Source organism: Pelobates fuscus, chromosome 2 (assembly GCF_036172605.1).
Source record: "Pelobates fuscus isolate aPelFus1 chromosome 2, aPelFus1.pri, whole genome shotgun sequence".
NCBI classification, from domain to species: Eukaryota; Metazoa; Chordata; class Amphibia; order Anura; family Pelobatidae; genus Pelobates; species Pelobates fuscus.
This window is the reverse complement of record NC_086318.1, coordinates 286,477,363-286,495,249: the sequence shown is the minus strand read 5'-3', so window position 1 is coordinate 286,495,249 and position 17,887 is coordinate 286,477,363. Positions and strand designations below refer to the sequence as shown.

The 17,887-nt window shown below is 41.7% G+C and overlaps 51 pseudogenes; all 51 read left to right on the top strand.

Moving 5' to 3' along the window:
- The first annotated feature begins 98 nt into the window (after positions 1–98).
- LOC134597654 (5S ribosomal RNA) lies at positions 99–217 on the top strand (annotated as a pseudogene).
- Positions 218–351: 134 nt separating this feature from the next.
- On the top strand, positions 352–470 carry LOC134588575 (5S ribosomal RNA; annotated as a pseudogene).
- A 377-nt stretch (positions 471–847) lies between these two features.
- On the top strand, positions 848–966 carry LOC134594962 (5S ribosomal RNA; annotated as a pseudogene).
- A 316-nt stretch (positions 967–1,282) lies between these two features.
- LOC134590646 (5S ribosomal RNA) lies at positions 1,283–1,401 on the top strand (annotated as a pseudogene).
- A 134-nt stretch (positions 1,402–1,535) lies between these two features.
- LOC134588410 (5S ribosomal RNA) lies at positions 1,536–1,654 on the top strand (annotated as a pseudogene).
- A 134-nt stretch (positions 1,655–1,788) lies between these two features.
- On the top strand, positions 1,789–1,907 carry LOC134597683 (5S ribosomal RNA; annotated as a pseudogene).
- Positions 1,908–2,527: 620 nt separating this feature from the next.
- LOC134594950 (5S ribosomal RNA) lies at positions 2,528–2,646 on the top strand (annotated as a pseudogene).
- A 225-nt stretch (positions 2,647–2,871) lies between these two features.
- On the top strand, positions 2,872–2,990 carry LOC134594937 (5S ribosomal RNA; annotated as a pseudogene).
- A 225-nt stretch (positions 2,991–3,215) lies between these two features.
- On the top strand, positions 3,216–3,334 carry LOC134590634 (5S ribosomal RNA; annotated as a pseudogene).
- Positions 3,335–3,468: 134 nt separating this feature from the next.
- LOC134597820 (5S ribosomal RNA) lies at positions 3,469–3,587 on the top strand (annotated as a pseudogene).
- A 711-nt stretch (positions 3,588–4,298) lies between these two features.
- On the top strand, positions 4,299–4,417 carry LOC134594578 (5S ribosomal RNA; annotated as a pseudogene).
- A 468-nt stretch (positions 4,418–4,885) lies between these two features.
- LOC134596509 (5S ribosomal RNA) lies at positions 4,886–5,004 on the top strand (annotated as a pseudogene).
- A 225-nt stretch (positions 5,005–5,229) lies between these two features.
- LOC134594541 (5S ribosomal RNA) lies at positions 5,230–5,348 on the top strand (annotated as a pseudogene).
- Positions 5,349–5,482: 134 nt separating this feature from the next.
- LOC134594273 (5S ribosomal RNA) lies at positions 5,483–5,601 on the top strand (annotated as a pseudogene).
- A 133-nt stretch (positions 5,602–5,734) lies between these two features.
- Positions 5,735–5,853, top strand: LOC134594155 (5S ribosomal RNA; annotated as a pseudogene).
- A 468-nt stretch (positions 5,854–6,321) lies between these two features.
- LOC134596086 (5S ribosomal RNA) lies at positions 6,322–6,440 on the top strand (annotated as a pseudogene).
- Positions 6,441–6,665: 225 nt separating this feature from the next.
- LOC134594540 (5S ribosomal RNA) lies at positions 6,666–6,784 on the top strand (annotated as a pseudogene).
- A 134-nt stretch (positions 6,785–6,918) lies between these two features.
- Positions 6,919–7,037, top strand: LOC134594272 (5S ribosomal RNA; annotated as a pseudogene).
- Positions 7,038–7,262: 225 nt separating this feature from the next.
- Positions 7,263–7,381, top strand: LOC134594744 (5S ribosomal RNA; annotated as a pseudogene).
- A 134-nt stretch (positions 7,382–7,515) lies between these two features.
- LOC134588979 (5S ribosomal RNA) lies at positions 7,516–7,634 on the top strand (annotated as a pseudogene).
- Positions 7,635–7,785: 151 nt separating this feature from the next.
- On the top strand, positions 7,786–7,904 carry LOC134594484 (5S ribosomal RNA; annotated as a pseudogene).
- A 135-nt stretch (positions 7,905–8,039) lies between these two features.
- Positions 8,040–8,158, top strand: LOC134597819 (5S ribosomal RNA; annotated as a pseudogene).
- Positions 8,159–8,292: 134 nt separating this feature from the next.
- On the top strand, positions 8,293–8,411 carry LOC134594339 (5S ribosomal RNA; annotated as a pseudogene).
- A 376-nt stretch (positions 8,412–8,787) lies between these two features.
- LOC134594596 (5S ribosomal RNA) lies at positions 8,788–8,906 on the top strand (annotated as a pseudogene).
- Positions 8,907–9,131: 225 nt separating this feature from the next.
- Positions 9,132–9,250, top strand: LOC134596960 (5S ribosomal RNA; annotated as a pseudogene).
- Positions 9,251–9,475: 225 nt separating this feature from the next.
- Positions 9,476–9,594, top strand: LOC134597532 (5S ribosomal RNA; annotated as a pseudogene).
- A 134-nt stretch (positions 9,595–9,728) lies between these two features.
- LOC134588761 (5S ribosomal RNA) lies at positions 9,729–9,847 on the top strand (annotated as a pseudogene).
- A 135-nt stretch (positions 9,848–9,982) lies between these two features.
- Positions 9,983–10,101, top strand: LOC134590621 (5S ribosomal RNA; annotated as a pseudogene).
- Positions 10,102–10,235: 134 nt separating this feature from the next.
- On the top strand, positions 10,236–10,354 carry LOC134595314 (5S ribosomal RNA; annotated as a pseudogene).
- A 316-nt stretch (positions 10,355–10,670) lies between these two features.
- Positions 10,671–10,789, top strand: LOC134597451 (5S ribosomal RNA; annotated as a pseudogene).
- A 225-nt stretch (positions 10,790–11,014) lies between these two features.
- Positions 11,015–11,133, top strand: LOC134587990 (5S ribosomal RNA; annotated as a pseudogene).
- A 225-nt stretch (positions 11,134–11,358) lies between these two features.
- LOC134594595 (5S ribosomal RNA) lies at positions 11,359–11,477 on the top strand (annotated as a pseudogene).
- A 134-nt stretch (positions 11,478–11,611) lies between these two features.
- Positions 11,612–11,730, top strand: LOC134596423 (5S ribosomal RNA; annotated as a pseudogene).
- A 134-nt stretch (positions 11,731–11,864) lies between these two features.
- LOC134597705 (5S ribosomal RNA) lies at positions 11,865–11,983 on the top strand (annotated as a pseudogene).
- Positions 11,984–12,360: 377 nt separating this feature from the next.
- LOC134590610 (5S ribosomal RNA) lies at positions 12,361–12,479 on the top strand (annotated as a pseudogene).
- A 134-nt stretch (positions 12,480–12,613) lies between these two features.
- LOC134587947 (5S ribosomal RNA) lies at positions 12,614–12,732 on the top strand (annotated as a pseudogene).
- A 134-nt stretch (positions 12,733–12,866) lies between these two features.
- LOC134595880 (5S ribosomal RNA) lies at positions 12,867–12,985 on the top strand (annotated as a pseudogene).
- Positions 12,986–13,372: 387 nt separating this feature from the next.
- LOC134597459 (5S ribosomal RNA) lies at positions 13,373–13,491 on the top strand (annotated as a pseudogene).
- A 316-nt stretch (positions 13,492–13,807) lies between these two features.
- LOC134597681 (5S ribosomal RNA) lies at positions 13,808–13,926 on the top strand (annotated as a pseudogene).
- A 134-nt stretch (positions 13,927–14,060) lies between these two features.
- LOC134588527 (5S ribosomal RNA) lies at positions 14,061–14,178 on the top strand (annotated as a pseudogene).
- Positions 14,179–14,312: 134 nt separating this feature from the next.
- LOC134594270 (5S ribosomal RNA) lies at positions 14,313–14,431 on the top strand (annotated as a pseudogene).
- A 225-nt stretch (positions 14,432–14,656) lies between these two features.
- LOC134594743 (5S ribosomal RNA) lies at positions 14,657–14,775 on the top strand (annotated as a pseudogene).
- A 134-nt stretch (positions 14,776–14,909) lies between these two features.
- LOC134596557 (5S ribosomal RNA) lies at positions 14,910–15,028 on the top strand (annotated as a pseudogene).
- A 225-nt stretch (positions 15,029–15,253) lies between these two features.
- Positions 15,254–15,371, top strand: LOC134588526 (5S ribosomal RNA; annotated as a pseudogene).
- Positions 15,372–15,505: 134 nt separating this feature from the next.
- On the top strand, positions 15,506–15,624 carry LOC134594269 (5S ribosomal RNA; annotated as a pseudogene).
- Positions 15,625–15,849: 225 nt separating this feature from the next.
- Positions 15,850–15,968, top strand: LOC134594742 (5S ribosomal RNA; annotated as a pseudogene).
- Positions 15,969–16,102: 134 nt separating this feature from the next.
- On the top strand, positions 16,103–16,221 carry LOC134596556 (5S ribosomal RNA; annotated as a pseudogene).
- A 225-nt stretch (positions 16,222–16,446) lies between these two features.
- Positions 16,447–16,565, top strand: LOC134594594 (5S ribosomal RNA; annotated as a pseudogene).
- Positions 16,566–16,790: 225 nt separating this feature from the next.
- On the top strand, positions 16,791–16,909 carry LOC134588647 (5S ribosomal RNA; annotated as a pseudogene).
- A 316-nt stretch (positions 16,910–17,225) lies between these two features.
- Positions 17,226–17,344, top strand: LOC134588286 (5S ribosomal RNA; annotated as a pseudogene).
- A 225-nt stretch (positions 17,345–17,569) lies between these two features.
- Positions 17,570–17,688, top strand: LOC134587989 (5S ribosomal RNA; annotated as a pseudogene).
- The last annotated feature ends 199 nt before the right edge of the window (positions 17,689–17,887 follow it).

The window sequence follows — 17,887 nt, the reverse complement described above, 5'->3', positions numbered from 1 at the left end:
CAGACCACTTTTTTCCCTATCCAGAAGCATCTTGTCTTTTGTCGCAACCAGAGTTTGATATTCTACCAACATTAGCGAGATCGCATTCTCTTAATTTCACTTATGGCCATACCAGTCTGAAAATGCCTGATCTCGTCAGATCTCGGAAGCCATCCAGACTCGGGCATGGTTAGTACTTGTATGGGAGACCAACTAGGAACCTCAGGTGCCGTAAGCTTTTGTTTATTTCTTTTTTGCAATATGATGTCATAATCAGACCACTTTTTTCCCTATCCAGAAGCGTCTTGTCTTTTGTCGCAACCAGAGTTTGATATTCTACCAACATTAGCGAGATCGCATTCTCTCAATTTCACTTACAGCCATACCAGTCTGAAAATGCCTGATCTCATCAGATCTCGGAAGCCATCCAGACTCAGGCCTGGTTAGTATTTGTATGGGAGACCAACTAGGAACCTCAGGTGCCGTAAGCTTTTGTTTATTTCTTTTTTGCATTATGATGTCATAATCAGACCACTTTTTTCCCTATCCAGAAGCGTCTTGTCTTTTGTCGCAACCAGAGTTTGATATTCTACCAACATTAGCGAGATCGCATTCTCTTAATTTCACTTACGGCCATACCAGTCTGAAAATGCCAGATCTCGGAAGCCATCCAGACTCGGGTCTGGTTAGTACTTGTATGGGAGAACAACTAGGAGCCTCAGGTGCCGTAAGCTTTTGTTTATTTCTTTTTTGCATTATGATGTCATAATCAGACCACTTTTTTCCCTATCCAGAAGCATCTTGTCTTTTGTCGCAACCAGAGTTTGATATTCTACCAACATTAGCGAGATCGCATTCTCTTAATTTCATTTACGGCCATACCAGTCTGAAAATGCCTGATCTCATCAGATCTCAGAAGCCATCCAGACTCGGGCCTGGTTAGTACTTGTATGGGAGACCAACTAGGAACCTCAGGTGCCGTAAGCTTTTGTTTATTTCTTTTTTGCATTATGATGTCATAATCCGACCACTTTTTTCCCTATGGGAGACCAACTAGGAACCTCAGGTGCCGTAAGCTTTTGTTTATTTCTTTTTTGCATTATGATGTCATAATCAGACCACTTTTTTCCCTATGGGAGACCAACTAGGAACCTCAGGTGCCGTAAGCTTTTGTTTATTTCTTTTTTGCATTATGATGTCATAATCAGACCACTTTTTTCCCTATCCAGAAGCGTCTTGTCTTTTGTCGCAACCAGAGTTTGATATTCTACCAACATTAGCGAGATCGCATTCTCTTAATTTCACTTACGGCCATACCAGTCTGAAAATGCCTGATCTCGTCAGATCTCGGAAGCCATCCAGACTCGGGCCTGGTTAGTACTTGTATGGGAGACCAACTAGGAACCTCAGGTGCCGTAAGCTTTTGTTTATTTCTTTTTTGCATTATGATGTCATAATCAGACCACTTTTTTCCCTATCCAGAAGCGTCTTGTCTTTTGTCGCAACCAGAGTTTGATATTCTACCAACATTAGCGAGATCGCATTCTCTTAATTTCACTTACGGCCATACCAGTCTGAAAATGCCTGATCTCGTCAGATCTTGGAAGCCATCCAGACTCGGGCCTGGTTAGTACTTGTATCGGAGACCAACTAGGAACCTCAGGTGCCGTAAGCTTTTGTTTATTTCTTTTTTGCATTATGATGTCATAATCAGACTACTTTTTTCCCTATCCAGAAGCGTCTTGTCTTTTGTCGCAACCAGAGTTTGATATTCTACCAACATTAGCGAGATCGCATTCTCTTAATTTCACTTACGGCCATACCAGTCTGAAAATGCCTGATCTCATCAGATCTCGGAAGCCATCCAGACTCAGGCCTGGTTAGTATTTGTATGGGAGACCAACTAGGAACCTCAGGTGCCGTAAGCTTTTGTTTATTTCTTTTTTGCATTATGATGTCATAATCAGACCACTTTTTTCCCTATCCAGAAGCGTCTTGTCTTTTGTCGCAACCAGAGTTTGATATTCTACCAACATTAGCGAGATCGCATTCTCTTAATTTCACTTACGGCCATACCAGTCTGAAAATGCCAGATCTCGGAAGCCATCCAGACTCGGGTCTGGTTAGTACTTGTATGGGAGACCAACTAGGAACCTCAGGTGCCATAAGCTTTTGTTTATTTCTTTTTTGCATTATGATGTCATAATCAGACCACTTTTTTCCCTATCCAGAAGCGTCTTGTCTTTTGTCGCAACCAGAGTTTGATATTCTACCAACATTAGCGAGATCGCATTCTCTTAATTTCACTTACGGCCATACCAGTCTGAAAATGCCAGATCTCGGAAGCCATCCAGACTCGGGTCTGGTTAGTACTTGTATGGGAGAACAACTAGGAGCCTCAGGTGCCGTAAGCTTTTGTTTATTTCTTTTTTGCATTATGATGTCATAATCAGACCACTTTTTTCCCTATCCAGAAGCATCTTGTCTTTTGTCGCAACCAGAGTTTGATATTCTACCAACATTAGCGAGATCGCATTCTCTTAATTTCATTTACGGCCATACCAGTCTGAAAATGCCTGATCTCATCAGATCTCAGAAGCCATCCAGACTCGGGCCTGGTTAGTACTTGTATGGGAGACCAACTAGGAACCTCAGGTGCCGTAAGCTTTTGTTTATTTCTTTTTTGCATTATGATGTCATAATCCGACCACTTTTTTCCCTATGGGAGACCAACTAGGAACCTCAGGTGCCGTAAGCTTTTGTTTATTTCTTTTTTGCATTATGATGTCATAATCAGACCACTTTTTTCCCTATCCAGAATCATCTTGTCTTTTGTCGCAACCAGAGTTTGATATTCTACCAACATTAACGAGATCGCATTCTCTTAATTTCACTTACGGCCATACCAGTCTGAAAATGCCTGATCTCATCAAATCTCAGAAGCCATCCAGACTTGGGCCTGGTTAGTACTTGTATGGGAGACCAACTAGGAACCTCAGGTGCTGTAAGCTTTTGTTTATTTCTTTTTTGCATTATGATGTCATAATCAGACCACTTTTTTCCCTATGGGAGACCAACTAGGAACCTCAGGTGCCGTAAGCTTTTGTTTATTTCTTTTTTGCATTATGATGTCATAATCAGACCACTTTTTTCCCTATCCAGAAGCGTCTTGTCTTTTGTCGCAACCAGAGTTTGATATTCTACCAACATTAGCGAGATCGCATTCTCTTAATTTCACTTACGGCCATACCAGTCTGAAAATGCCTGATCTCGTCAGATCTCGGAAGCCATCCAGACTCGGGCCTGGTTAGTACTTGTATGGGAGACCAACTAGGAACCTCAGGTGCCGTAAGCTTTTGTTTATTTCTTTTTTGCATTATGATGTCATAATCAGACCACTTTTTTCCCTATCCAGAAGCGTCTTGTCTTTTGTCGCAACCAGAGTTTGATATTCTACCAACATTAGCGAGATCGCATTCTCTTAATTTCACTTACGGCCATACCAGTCTGAAAATGCCTGATCTCGTCAGATCTTGGAAGCCATCCAGACTCGGGCCTGGTTAGTATTTGTATGGGAGACCAACTAGGAACCTCAGGTGCCGTAAGCTTTTGTTTATTTCTTTTTTGCATTATGATGTCATAATCAGACCACTTTTTTCCCTATCCAGAAGCATCTTGTCTTTTGTCGCAACCAGAGTTTGATATTCTACCAACATTAGCGAGATCGCATTCTCTTAATTTCACTTACGGCCATACCAGTCTGAAAATGCCAGATCTCGGAAGCCATCCAGACTCGGGCCTGGTTAGTACTTGTATCGGAGACCAACTAGGAACCTCAGGTGCCGTAAGCTTTTGTTTATTTCTTTTTTGCATTATGATGTCATAATCAGACTACTTTTTTCCCTATCCAGAAGCGTCTTGTCTTTTGTCGCAACCAGAGTTTGATATTCTACCAACATTAGCGAGATCGCATTCTCTTAATTTCACTTACGGCCATACCAGTCTGAAAATGCCAGATCTCGGAAGCCATCCAGACTCGGGCCTGGTTAGTACTTTTATGGGAGACCAACTAGGAACCTCAGGTGCCGTAAGCTTTTGTTTATTTCTTTTTTGCATTATGATGTCATAATCAGACCACTTTTTTCCCTATGGGAGACCAACTAGGAACCTCAGGTGCCGTAAGCTTTTGTTTATTTCTTTTTTGCATTATGATGTCATAATCAGACCACTTTTTTCCCTATCCATAAGCGTCTTGTCTTTTGTCGCAACCAGAGTTTGATATTCTACCAACATTAGCGAGATCGCATTCTCTTAATTTCACTTACGGCCATACCAGTCTGAAAATGCCTGATCTCGTCAGATCTCAGAAGCCATCCAGACTCGGGCCTGGTTAGTACTTGTATGGGAGACCAACTAGGAACCTCAGGTGCCGTAAGCTTTTGTTTATTTCTTTTTTGCATTATGATGTCATAATCAGACCACTTTTTTCCCTATCCAGAAGCGTCTTGTCTTTTGTCGCAACCAGAGTTTGATATTCTACCAACATTAGCGAGATCGCATTCTCTTAATTTTACTTACGGCCATACCAGTCTGAAAATGCCAGATCTCGGAAGCCATCCAGACTCGGGCCTGGTTAGTACTTTTATGGGAGACCAACTAGGAACCTCAGGTGCCGTAAGCTTTTGTTTATTTCTTTTTTGCATTATGATGTCATAATCAGACCACTTTTTTCCCTATGGGAGACCAACTAGGAACCTCAGGTGCCGTAAGCTTTTGTTTATTTCTTTTTTGCATTATGATGTCATAATCAGACCACTTTTTTCCCTATCCAGAAGCATCTTGTCTTTTGTCGCAACCAGAGTTTGATATTCTACCAACATTAACGAGATCGCATTCTCTTAAATTCACTTACAGCCATACCAGTCTGAAAATGCCTGATCTCGTCAGATCTCGGAAGCCATCCAGACTTGGGCCTGGTTAGTACTTGTATGGGAGACCAACTAGGAACCTCAGGTGCAGTAAGCTTTTGTTTATTTCTTTTTTGCATTATGATGTCATAATCAGACCACTTTTTTCCCTATGGAAGACCAACTAGGAACCTCAGGTGCCGTAAGCTTTTGTTTATTTCTTTTTTGCATTATGATGTCATAATCAGACCACTTTTTTCCCTATCCAGAAGCATCTTGTCTTTTGTCGCAACCAGAGTTTGATATTCTACCAACATTAGCGAGATCGCATTCTCTTAATTTCACTTACGGTCATACCAGTCTGAAAATGCCTGATCTCGTCAGATCTCGGAAGCCATCCAGACTCGGGCCTGGTTAGTACTTGTATGGGAGACCAACTAGGAACCTCAGGTGCCGTAAGCTTTTGTTTATTTCTTTTTTGCATTATGATGTCATAATCAGACCACTTTTTTCCCTATCCAGAAGCATCTTGACTTTTGTCGCAACCAGAGTTTGATATTCTACCAACATTAGCGAGATCGCATTCTCTTAATTTCGCTTACGGCCATACCAGTCTGAAAATGCCTGATCTCGTCAGATCTCGGAAGCCATCCAGACTCGGGCCTGGTTAGTATTTGTATGGGAGACCAACTAGGAACCTCAGGTGCCGTAAGCTTTTGTTTATTTCTTTTTTGCATTATGATGTCATAATCAGACCACTTTTTTCCCTATCCAGAAGCGTCTTGTCTTTTGTCGCAACCAGAGTTTGATATTCTACCAACATTAGCGAGATCGCATTCTCTTAATTCCCTTACGGCCATACCAGTCTGAAAATGCCTGATCTCGTCAGATCTCAGAAGCCATCCAGACTCGGGCCTGGTTAGTACTTGTATGGGAGACCAACTAAGAACCTCAGGTGCCGTAAGCTTTTGTTTATTTATTTTTTGCATTATGATGTCATAATCAGACCACTTTTTTCCCTATCCAGAAGCGTCTTGTCTTTTGTCGCAACCAGAGTTTGATATTCTACCAACATTAGCGAGATCGCATTCTCTTAATTTTACTTACGGCCATACCAGTCTGAAAATGCCAGATCTCGGAAGCCATCCAGACTCGGGCCTGGTTAGTACTTTTATGGGAGACCAACTAGGAACCTCAGGTGCCGTAAGCTTTTGTTTATTTCTTTTTTGCATTATGATGTCATAATCAGACCACTTTTTTCCCTATGGGAGACCAACTAGGAACCTCAGGTGCCGTAAGCTTTTGTTTATTTCTTTTTTGCATTATGATGTCATAATCAGACCACTTTTTTCCCTATCCAGAAGCATCTTGTCTTTTGTCGCAACCAGAGTTTGATATTCTACCAACATTAACGAGATCGCATTCTCTTAAATTCACTTACAGCCATACCAGTCTGAAAATGCCTGATCTCGTCAGATCTCGGAAGCCATCCAGACTTGGGCCTGGTTAGTACTTGTATGGGAGACCAACTAGGAACCTCAGGTGCCGTAAGCTTTTGTTTATTTCTTTTTTGCATTATGATGTCATAATCAGACCACTTTTTTCCCTATGGAAGACCAACTAGGAACCTCAGGTGCCGTAAGCTTTTGTTTATTTATTTTTTGCATTATGATGTCATAATCAGACCACTTTTTTCCCTATCCAGAAGCATCTTGTCTTTTGTCGCAACCAGAGTTTGATATTCTACCAACATTAGCGAGATCGCATTCTCTTAATTTCACTTACGGTCATACCAGTCTGAAAATGCCTGATCTCGTCAGATCTCGGAAGCCATCCAGACTCGGGCCTGGTTAGTACTTGTATGGGAGACCAACTAGGAACCTCAGGTGCCGTAAGCTTTTGTTTATTTCTTTTTTGCATTATGATGTCATAATCAGACCACTTTTTTCCCTATCCAGAAGCATCTTGACTTTTGTCGCAACCAGAGTTTGATATTCTACCAACATTAGCGAGATCGCATTCTCTTAATTTCGCTTACGGCCATACCAGTCTGAAAATGCCTGATCTCGTCAGATCTCGGAAGCCATCCAGACTCGGGCCTGGTTAGTATTTGTATGGGAGACCAACTAGGAACCTCAGGTGCCGTAAGCTTTTGTTTATTTCTTTTTTGCATTATGATGTCATAATCAGACCACTTTTTTCCCTATGGGAGACCAACTAGGAACCTCAGGTGCCGTAAGCTTTTGTTTATTTCTTTTTTGCATTATGATGTCATAATCAGACCACTTTTTTCCCTATCCAGAAGCGTCTTGTCTTTTGTCGCAACCAGAGTTTGATATTCTACCAACATTAGCGAGATCGCATTCTCTTAATTTCACTTACGGCCATACCAGTCTGAAAATGCCCGATCTCGTCAGATCTCGGAAGCCATCCAGACTCGGGCCTGGTTAGTACTTGTATGGGAGACCAACTAGGAACCTCAGGTGCCATAAGCTTTTGTTTATTTCTTTTTTGCATTATGATGTCATAATCAGACCACTTTTTTCCCTATCCAGAAGCGTCTTGTCTTTTGTCGCAACCAGAGTTTGATATTCTACCAACATTAGCGAGATCGCATTCTCTTAATTTCACTTACGGCCATACCAGTCTGAAAATGCCTGATCTCATCAGATCTCGGAAGCCATCCAGACTCGGGCCTGGTTAGTACTTGTATGGGAGACCAACTAGGAACCTCAGGTGCTGTAAGCTTTTGTTTATTTCTTTTTTGCATTATGATGTCATAATCAGACCACTTTTTTCCCTATCCAGAAGCGTCTTGTCTTTTGTCGCAACCAGAGTTTGATATTCTACCAACATTAGCGAGATCGCATTCTCTTAATTCCCTTAATTCCCTTAATTCCCTTACGGCCATACCAGTCTGAAAATGCCTGATCTCATCAGATCTCAGAAGCCATCCAGACTCGGGCCTGGTTAGTACTTGTATGGGAGACCAACTAGGAACCTCAGGTGCCGTAAGCTTTTGTTTATTTCTTTTTTGCATTATGATGTCATAATCAGACCACTTTTTTTCCCTATCCAGAAGCGTCTTGTCTTTTGTCGCAACTAGAGTTTGATATTCTACCAACATTAGCGAGATCGCATTCTCTTAATTTCACTTACGGCCATACCAGTCTGAAAATGCCTGATCTCGTCAGATCTTGGAAGCCATCCAGACTCGGGCCTGGTTAGTATTTGTATGGGAGACCAACTAGGAACCTCAGGTGCCGTAAGCTTTTGTTTATTTCTTTTTTGCATTATGATGTCATAATCAGACCACTTTTTTCCCTATCCAGAAGCATCTTGTCTTTTGTCGCAACCAGAGTTTGATATTCTACCAACATTAGCGAGATCGCATTCTCTTAATTTCACTTACGGCCATACCAGTCTGAAAATGCCTGATCTCGTCAGATCTCGGAAGCCATCCAGACTCGGGCCTGGTTAGTACTTGTGTGGGAGACCAACTAGGAACCTCAGGTGCCGTAAGCTTTTGTTTATTTCTTTTTTGCATTATGATGTCATAATCAGACCACTTTTTTCCCTATCCAGAAGCGTCTTGTCTTTTGTCGCAACCAGAGTTTGATATTCTACCAACATTAGCGAGATCGCATTCTCTTAATTTCACTTACGGCCATACCAGTCTGAAAATGCCAGATCTCGGAAGCCATCGAGACTCGGGCCTGGTTAGTACTTTTATGGGAGACCAACTAGGAACCTAAGGTGCCGTAAGCTTTTGTTTATTTCTTTTTTGCATTATGATGTCATAATCAGACCACTTTTTTCCCTATCCAGAAGCATCTTGTCTTTTGTCGCAACCAGAGTTTGATATTCTACCAACATTAGCGAGATCGCATTCTCTTAATTCCCTTACGGCCATACCAGTCTGAAAATGCCTGATCTCGTCAGATCTCGGAAGCCATCCAGACTCGGGCCTGGTTAGTACTTGTATGGGAGACCAACTAGGAACCTCAGGTGCCGTAAGCTTTTGTTTATTTCTTTTTTGCATTATGATGTCATAATCAGACCACGTTTTTCCCTATGGGAGACCAACTAGGAACCTCAGGTGCCGTAAGCTTTTGTTTATTTCTTTTTTGCATTATGATGTCATAATCAGACCACTTTTTTCCCTATCCAGAAGCATCTTGTCTTTTGTCGCAACCAGAGTTTGATATTCTACCATCATTAGCGAGATCGCATTCTCTTAATTTCACTTACGGCCATACCAGTCTGAAAATGCCTGATCTCGTCAGATCTCGGAAGCCATCCAGACTTGGGCCTGGTTAGTACTTGTATGGGAGAACAACTAGGAACCTCAGGTGCCGTAAGCTTTTGTTTATTTCTTTTTTGCATTATGATGTCATAATCAGACCACTTTTTTCCCTATGGGAGACCAACTAGGAACCTCAGGTGCCGTAAGCTTTTGTTTATTTCTTTTTTGCATTATGATGTCATAATCAGACCACTTTTTTCCCTATCCAGAAGCATCTTGACTTTTGTCGCAACCAGAGTTTGATATTCTACCAACATTAACGAGATCGCATTCTCTTAATTTCACTTACGGCCATACCAGTGTGAAAATGCCTGATTTCGTCAGATCTCGGAAGCCATCCAGACTTGGGCCTGGTTAGTACTTGTATGGGAGACCAACTAGGAACCTCAGGTGCCGTAAGCTTTTGTTTATTTCTTTTTTGCATTATGATGTCATAATCAGACCACTTTTTTCCCTATCCAGAAGCGTCTTGTCTTTTGTCGCAACCAGAGTTTGATATTCTACCAACATTAGCGAGATCGCATTCTCTTAATTTCACTTACGGCCATACCAGTCTGAAAATGCCTGATATCGTCAGATGTCGGAAGCCATCCAGACTCGGGCCTGGTTAGTACTTGTATGGGAGACCAACTAGGAACCTCAGGTGCCGTAAGCTTTTGTTTATTTCTTTTTTGCATTATGATGTCATAATCAGACCACTTTTTTCCCTATCCAGAAGCGTCTTGTCTTTTGTCGCAACCAGAGTTTCTATATTCTACCAACATTAGCGAGATCGCATTCTCTTAATTTCACTTACGGCCATACCAGTCTGAAAATGCCTGATCTCGTCAGATCTCGGAAGCCATCCAGACTCGGGCCTGGTTAGTACTTGTATGGGAGACCAACTAGGAACCTCAGGTGCCGTAAGCTTTTGTTTATTTATTTTTTGCATTATGATGTCATAATCAGATTACTTTTTTCCCTATCCAGAAGCATCTTGTCTTTTGTCGCAACCAGAGTTTGATATTCTACCAACATTAACGAGATCGCATTCTCTTAATTTCCCTTACGGCCATACCAGTCTGAAAATGCCTGATCTCGTCAGATCTCGGAAGCCATCCAGACTTGGACCTGGTTAGTACTTGTATGGGAGACCAACTAGGAACCTCAGGTGCCGTAAGCTTTTGTTTATTTCTTTTTTGCATTATGATGTCATAATCAGACCACTTTTTTCCCTATGGGAGACCAACTAGGAACCTCAGGTGCCGTAAGCTTTTGTTTATTTCTTTTTTGCATTATGATGTCATAATCAGACCACTTTTTTCCCTATGGGAGACCAACTAGGAACCTCAGGTGCCGTAAGCTTTTGTTTATTTCTTTTTTGCATTATGATGTCATAATCAGACCACTTTTTTCCCTATCCAGAAGCATCTTGTCTTTTGTCGCAACCAGAGTTTGATATTCTACCAACATTAACGAGATCGCATTCTCTGAATTTCCCTTACGGCCATACCAGTCTGAAAATGCCTGATCTTGTCAGATCTCGGAAGCCATCCAGACTTGGACCTGGTTAGTACTTGTATGGGAGACCAACTAGGAACTTCAGGTGCCGTAAGCTTTTGTTTATTTAATTTTTGCATTATGATGTCATAATCAGACCACTTTTTTCCCTATGGGAGACCAACTAGGAACCTCAGGTGCCGTAAGCTTTTGTTTATTTCTTTTTTGCATTATGATGTCATAATCAGACCACTTTTTTCCCTATCCAGAAGCGTCTTGTCTTTTGTCGCAACCAGAGTTTGATATTCTACCAACATTAACGAGATTGCATTCTCTTAATTTCACTTACGGCCATACCAATCTGAAAATGCCTGATCTTGTCAGATCTCGGAAGCCATCCAGACTCGGGCCTGGTTAGTACTTGTATGGGAGACCAACTAGGAACCTCAGGTGCCGTAAGCTTTTGTTTATTTCTTTTTTGCATTATGATGTCATAATCAGACCACTTTTTTCCCTATGGGAGACCAACTAGGAACCTCAGGTGCCGTAAGCTTTTGTTTATTTCTTTTTTGCATTATGATGTCATAATCAGACCACTTTTTTCCCTATCCAGAAGCGTCTTGTCTTTTGTCGCAACCAGAGTTTGATATTCTACCAACATTAGCGAGATCGCATTCTCTTAATTTCCCTTACGGCCATACCAGTCTGAAAATGCCTGATCTCGTCAGATCTCGGAAGCCATCCAGACTCGGGCCTGGTTAGTACTTGTATGGGAGACCAACTAGGAACCTCAGGTGCCGTAAGCTTTTGTTTATTTCTTTTTTGCATTATGATGTCATAATCAGACCACTTTTTTCCCTATCCAGAAGCGTCTTGTCTTTTGTCGCAACCAGAGTTTGATATTCTACCAACATTAGCGAGATCGCATTCTCTTAATTTCACTTACGGCCATACCAGTCTGAAAATGCCTGATCTTGTCAGATCTCGGAAGCCATCCAGACTCGGGCCTGGTTAGTACTTGTATGGGAGACCAACTAGGAACCTCAGGTGCCGTAAGCTTTTGTTTATTTCTTTTTTGCATTATGATGTCATAATCAGACCACTTTTTTCCCTATCCAGAAGCGTCTTGTCTTTTGTCGCAACCAGAGTTTGATATTCTACCAACATTAGCGAGATCGCATTCTCTTAATTTCATTTACGGCCATACCAGTCTGAAAATGCCTGATCTCGTCAGATCTCGGAAGCCATCCAGACTCGGGCCTGGTTAGTAATTGTATGGGAGACCAACTAGGAACCTCAGGTGCCGTAAGCTTTTGTTTATTTCTTTTTTGCATTATGATGTCATAATCAGACCACTTTTTTCCCTATCCAGAAGCGTCTTGTCTTTTGTCGCAACCAGAGTTTGATATTCTACCAACATTAGCGAGATCGCATTCTCTTAATTTCACTTACGGCCATACCAGTCTGAAAATGCCAGATCTCGGAAGCCATCCAGACTCGGGCCTGGTTAGTACTTGTATGGGAGACCAACTAGGAACCTCAGGTGCCGTAAGCTTTTGTTTATTTCTTTTTTGCATTATGATGTCATAATCAGACCACTTTTTTCCCTATCCAGAAGCGTCTTGTCTTTTGTCGCAACCAGAGTTTGATATTCTACCAACATTAGCGAGATCGCATTCTCTTAATTTCACTTACGGCCATACCAGTCTGAAAATGCCTGATCTCGTCAGATCTCGGAAGCCATCCAGACTCGGGCCTGGTTAGTACTTGTATGGGAGACCAACTAGGAACCTCAGGTGCCGTAAGCTTTTGTTTATTTCTTTTTTGCATTATGATGTCATAATCAGACCACTTTTTTCCCTATCCAGAAGCGTCTTGTCTTTTGTCGCAACCAGAGTTTGATATTCTACCAACATTAGCGAGATCGCATTCTCTTAATTTCACTTACGGCCATACCAGTCTGAAAATGCCTGATCTCGTCAGCTCTCGGAAGCCATCCAGACTCGGGCCTGGTTAGTAATTGTATGGGAGACCAACTAGGAACCTCAGGTGCCGTAAGCTTTTGTTTATTTCTTTTTTGCATTATGATGTCATAATCAGACCACTATTTTCCCTATCCAGAAGCGTCTTGTCTTTTGTCGCAACCAGAGTTTGATATTCTACCAACATTAGCGAGATCGCATTCTCTTAATTTCACTTACGGCCATACCAGTCTGAAAATGCCTGATCTCATCAGATCTCGGAAGCCATCCAGACTCGGGCCTGGTTAGTACTTGTATGGGAGACCAACTAGGAACCTCAGGTGCCGTAAGCTTTTGTTTATTTCTTTTTTGCATTATGATGTCATAATCAGACCACTTTTTTTCCTATCCAGAAGCGTCTTGTCTTTTGTCGCAACCAGAGTTTGATATTCTACCAACATTAGCGAGATCGCATTCTCTTAATTTCACTTACAGCCATACCAGTCTGAAAATGAATGATCTTGTCAGATCTCGGAAGCCATCCAGACTCGGGCCTGGTTAGTACTTGTATGGGAGACCAACTAGGAACCTCAGGTGCCGTAAGCTTTTGTTTATTTATTTTTTGCATTATGATGTCATAATCAGACCACTTTTTTCCCTATCCAGAAGCGTCTTGTCTTTTGTCGCAACCAGAGTTTGATATTCTACCAACATTAGCGAGATCGCATTCTCTTAATTTCACTTACGGCCATACCAGTCTGAAAATGCCTGATCTCGTCAGATCTCGGAAGCCATCCAGACTCGGGCCTGGTTAGTACTTGTATGGGAGAACAACTAGGAACCTCAGGTGCCGTAAGCTTTTGTTTATTTCTTTTTTGCATTATGATGTCATAGTCAGACCACTTTTTTCCCTATGGGAGACCAACTAGGAACCTCAGGTGCCGTAAGCTTTTGTTTATTTCTTTTTTGCATTATGATGTCATAATCAGACCACTTTTTTCCCTATGGGAGACCAACTAGGAACCTCAGGTGCCGTAAGCTTTTGTTTATTTCTTTTTTGCATTATGATGTCATAATCAGACCACTTTTTTCCCTATCCAGAAGCATCTTGTCTTTTGTCGCAACCAGAGTTTGATATTCTACCAACATTAACGAGATCGCATTCTCTGAATTTCCCTTACGGCCATACCAGTCTGAAAATGCCTGATCTTGTCAGATCTCGGAAGCCATCCAGACTTGGACCTGGTTAGTACTTGTATGGGAGACCAACTAGGAACCTCAGGTGCCGTAAGCTTTTGTTTATTTCTTTTTTGCATTATGATGTCATAATCAGACCACTTTTTTCCCTATCCAGAAGCGTCTTGTCTTTTGTCGCAACCAGAGTTTGATATTCTACCAACATTAGTGAGATCGCATTCTCTCAATTTAACTTAGGCCATACCAGTCTGAAAATGCCTGATCTCATCAGATCTCGGAAGCCATCCAGACTCGGGCCTGGTTAGTACTTGTATGGGAGACCAACTAGGAACCTCAGGTGCTGTAAGCTTTTGTTTATTTCTTTTTTGCATTATGATGTCATAATCAGACCACTTTTTTCCCTATCCAGAAGCATCTTGTCTTTTGTCGCAACCAGAGTTTGATATTCTACCAACATTAGCGAGATCGCATTCTCTTAATTTCGCTTACGGCCATACCAGTCTGAAAATGCCTGATCTCGTCAGATCTCGGAAGCCATCCAGACTCGGGCCTGGTTAGTATTTGTATGGGAGACCAACTAGGAACCTCAGGTGCCGTAAGCTTTTGTTTATTTCTTTTTTGCATTATGATGTCATAATCAGACCACTTTTTTCCCTATGGGAGACCAACTAGGAACCTCAGGTGCCGTAAGCTTTTGTTTATTTCTTTTTTGCATTATGATGTCATAATCAGACCACTTTTTTCCCTATCCAGAAGCGTCTTGTCTTTTGTCGCAACCAGAGTTTGATATTCTACCAACATTAGCGAGATCGCATTCTCTTAATTTCACTTACGGCCATACCAGTCTGAAAATGCCCGATCTCGTCAGATCTCGGAAGCCATCCAGACTCGGGCCTGGTTAGTACTTGTATGGGAGACCAACTAGGAACCTCAGGTGCCATAAGCTTTTGTTTATTTCTTTTTTGCATTATGATGTCATAATCAGACCACTTTTTTCCCTATCCAGAAGCGTCTTGTCTTTTGTCGCAACCAGAGTTTGATATTCTACCAACATTAGCGAGATTGCATTCTCTTAATTTCACTTACGGCCATACCAATCTGAAAATGCCTGATCTCGTCAGATCTCGGAAGCCATCCAGACTCGGGCCTGGTTAGTACTTGTATGGGAGACCAACTAGGAACTTCAGGTGCCGTAAGCTTTTGTTTATTTCTTTTTTGCATTATGATGTCATAATCAGACCACTTTTTTCCCTATGGGAGACCAACTAGGAACCTCAGGTGCCGTAAGCTTTTGTTTATTTCTTTTTTGCATTATGATGTCATAATCAGACCACTTTTTTCCCTATCCAGAAGCGTCTTGTCTTTTGTCGCAACCAGAGTTTGATATTCTACCAACATTAGTGAGATCGCATTCTCTCAATTTAACTTAGGCCATACCAGTCTGAAAATGCCTGATCTCATCAGATCTCGGAAGCCATCCAGACTCGGGCCTGGTTAGTACTTGTATGGGAGACCAACTAGGAACCTCAGGTGCTGTAAGCTTTTGTTTATTTCTTTTTTGCATTATGATGTCATAATCAGACCACTTTTTTCCCTATCCAGAAGCATCTTGACTTTTGTCGCAACCAGAGTTTGATATTCTACCAACATTAGCGAGATCGCATTCTCTTAATTTCGCTTACGGCCATACCAGTCTGAAAATGCCTGATCTCGTCAGATCTCGGAAGCCATCCAGACTCGGGCCTGGTTAGTATTTGTATGGGAGACCAACTAGGAACCTCAGGTGCCGTAAGCTTTTGTTTATTTCTTTTTTGCATTATGATGTCATAATCAGACCACTTTTTTCCCTATGGGAGACCAACTAGGAACCTCAGGTGCCGTAAGCTTTTGTTTATTTCTTTTTTGCATTATGATGTCATAATCAGACCACTTTTTTCCCTATCCAGAAGCGTCTTGTCTTTTGTCGCAACCAGAGTTTGATATTCTACCAACATTAGCGAGATCGCATTCTCTTAATTTCACTTACGGCCATACCAGTCTGAAAATGCCCGATCTCGTCAGATCTCGGAAGCCATCCAGACTCGGGCCTGGTTAGTACTTGTATGGGAGACCAACTAGGAACCTCAGGTGCCATAAGCTTTTGTTTATTTCTTTTTTGCATTATGATGTCATAATCAGACCACTTTTTTCCCTATCCAGAAGCGTCTTGTCTTTTGTCGCAACCAGAGTTTGATATTCTACCAACATTAGCGAGATTGCATTCTCTTAATTTCACTTACGGCCATACCAATCTGAAAATGCCTGATCTCGTCAGATCTCGGAAGCCATCCAGACTCGGGCCTGGTTAGTACTTGTATGGGAGACCAACTAGGAACTTCAGGTGCCGTAAGCTTTTGTTTATTTCTTTTTTGCATTATGATGTCATAATCAGACCACTTTTTTCCCTATGGGAGACCAACTAGGAACCTCAGGTGCCGTAAGCTTTTGTTTATTTCTTTTTTGCATTATGATGTCATAATCAGACCACTTTTTTCCCTATCCAGAAGCGTCTTGTCTTTTGTCGCAACCAGAGTTTGATATTCTACCAACATTAGCGAGATCGCATTCTCTTAATTTCCCTTACGGCCATACCAGTCTGAAAATGCCTGATCTCGTCAGATCTCGGAAGCCATCCAGACTCGGGCCTGGTTAGTACTTGTATGGGAGACCAACTAGGAACCTCAGGTGCCGTAAGCTTTTGTTTATTTCTTTTTTGCATTATGATGTCATAATCAGACCACTTTTTTCCCTATGGGAGACCAACTAGGAACCTCAGGTGCCGTAAGCTTTTGTTTATTTCTTTTTTGCATTATGATGTCATAATCAGACCACTTTTTTCCCTATCCAGAAGCGTCTTGTCTTTTGTCGCAACCAGAGTTTGATATTCTACCAACATTAGCGAGATCGCATTCTCTTAATTTCACTTACGGCCATACCAGTCTGAAAATGCCTGATCTCGTCAGATCGCGGAAGCCATCCAGACTCGGGCCTGGTTAGTACTTGTATGGGAGAACAACTAGGAACCTCAGGTGCCGTAAGCTTTTGTTTATTACTTTTTTGCATTATGATGTCATAATCAGACCACTTTTTTCCCTATGGGAGACCAACTAGGAACCTCAGGTGCCGTAAGCTTTTGTTTATTTCTTTTTTGCATTATGATGTCATAATCAGACCACTTTTTTCCCTATGGGAGACCAACTAGGAACCTCAGGTGCCGTAAGCTTTTGTTTATTTCTTTTTTGCATTATGATGTCATAATCAGACCACTTTTTTCCCTATCCAGAAGCATCTTGTCTTTTGTCGCAACCAGAGTTTGATATTCTACCAACATTAACGAGATCGCATTCTCTGAATTTCCCTTACGGCCATACCAGTCTGAAAATGCCTGATCTTGTCAGATCTTGGAAGCCATCCAGACTTGGACCTGGTTAGTACTTGTATGGGAGACCAACTAGGAACCTCAGGTGCCGTAAGCTTTTGTTTATTTAATTTTTGCATTATGATGTCATAATCAGACCACTTTTTTCCCTATGGGAGACCAACTAGGAACCTCAGGTGCCGTAAGCTTTTGTTTATTTCTTTTTTGCATTATGATGTCATAATCAGACCACTTTTTTCCCTATCCAGAAGCGTCTTGTCTTTTGTCGCAACCAGAGTTTGATATTCTACCAACATTAGCGAGATTGCATTCTCTTAATTTCACTTACGGCCATACCAATCTGAAAATGCCTGATCTTGTCAGATCTCGGAAGCCATCCAGACTCGGGCCTGGTTAGTACTTGTATGGGAGACCAACTAGGAACCTCAGGTGCCGTAAGCTTTTGTTTATTTCTTTTTTGCATTATGATGTCATAATCAGACCACTTTTTTCCCTATGGGAGACCAACTAGGAACCTCAGGTGCCGTAAGCTTTTGTTTATTTCTTTTTTGCATTATGATGTCATAATCAGACCACTTTTTTCCCTATCCAGAAGCGTCTTGTCTTTTGTCGCAACCAGAGTTTGATATTCTACCAACAT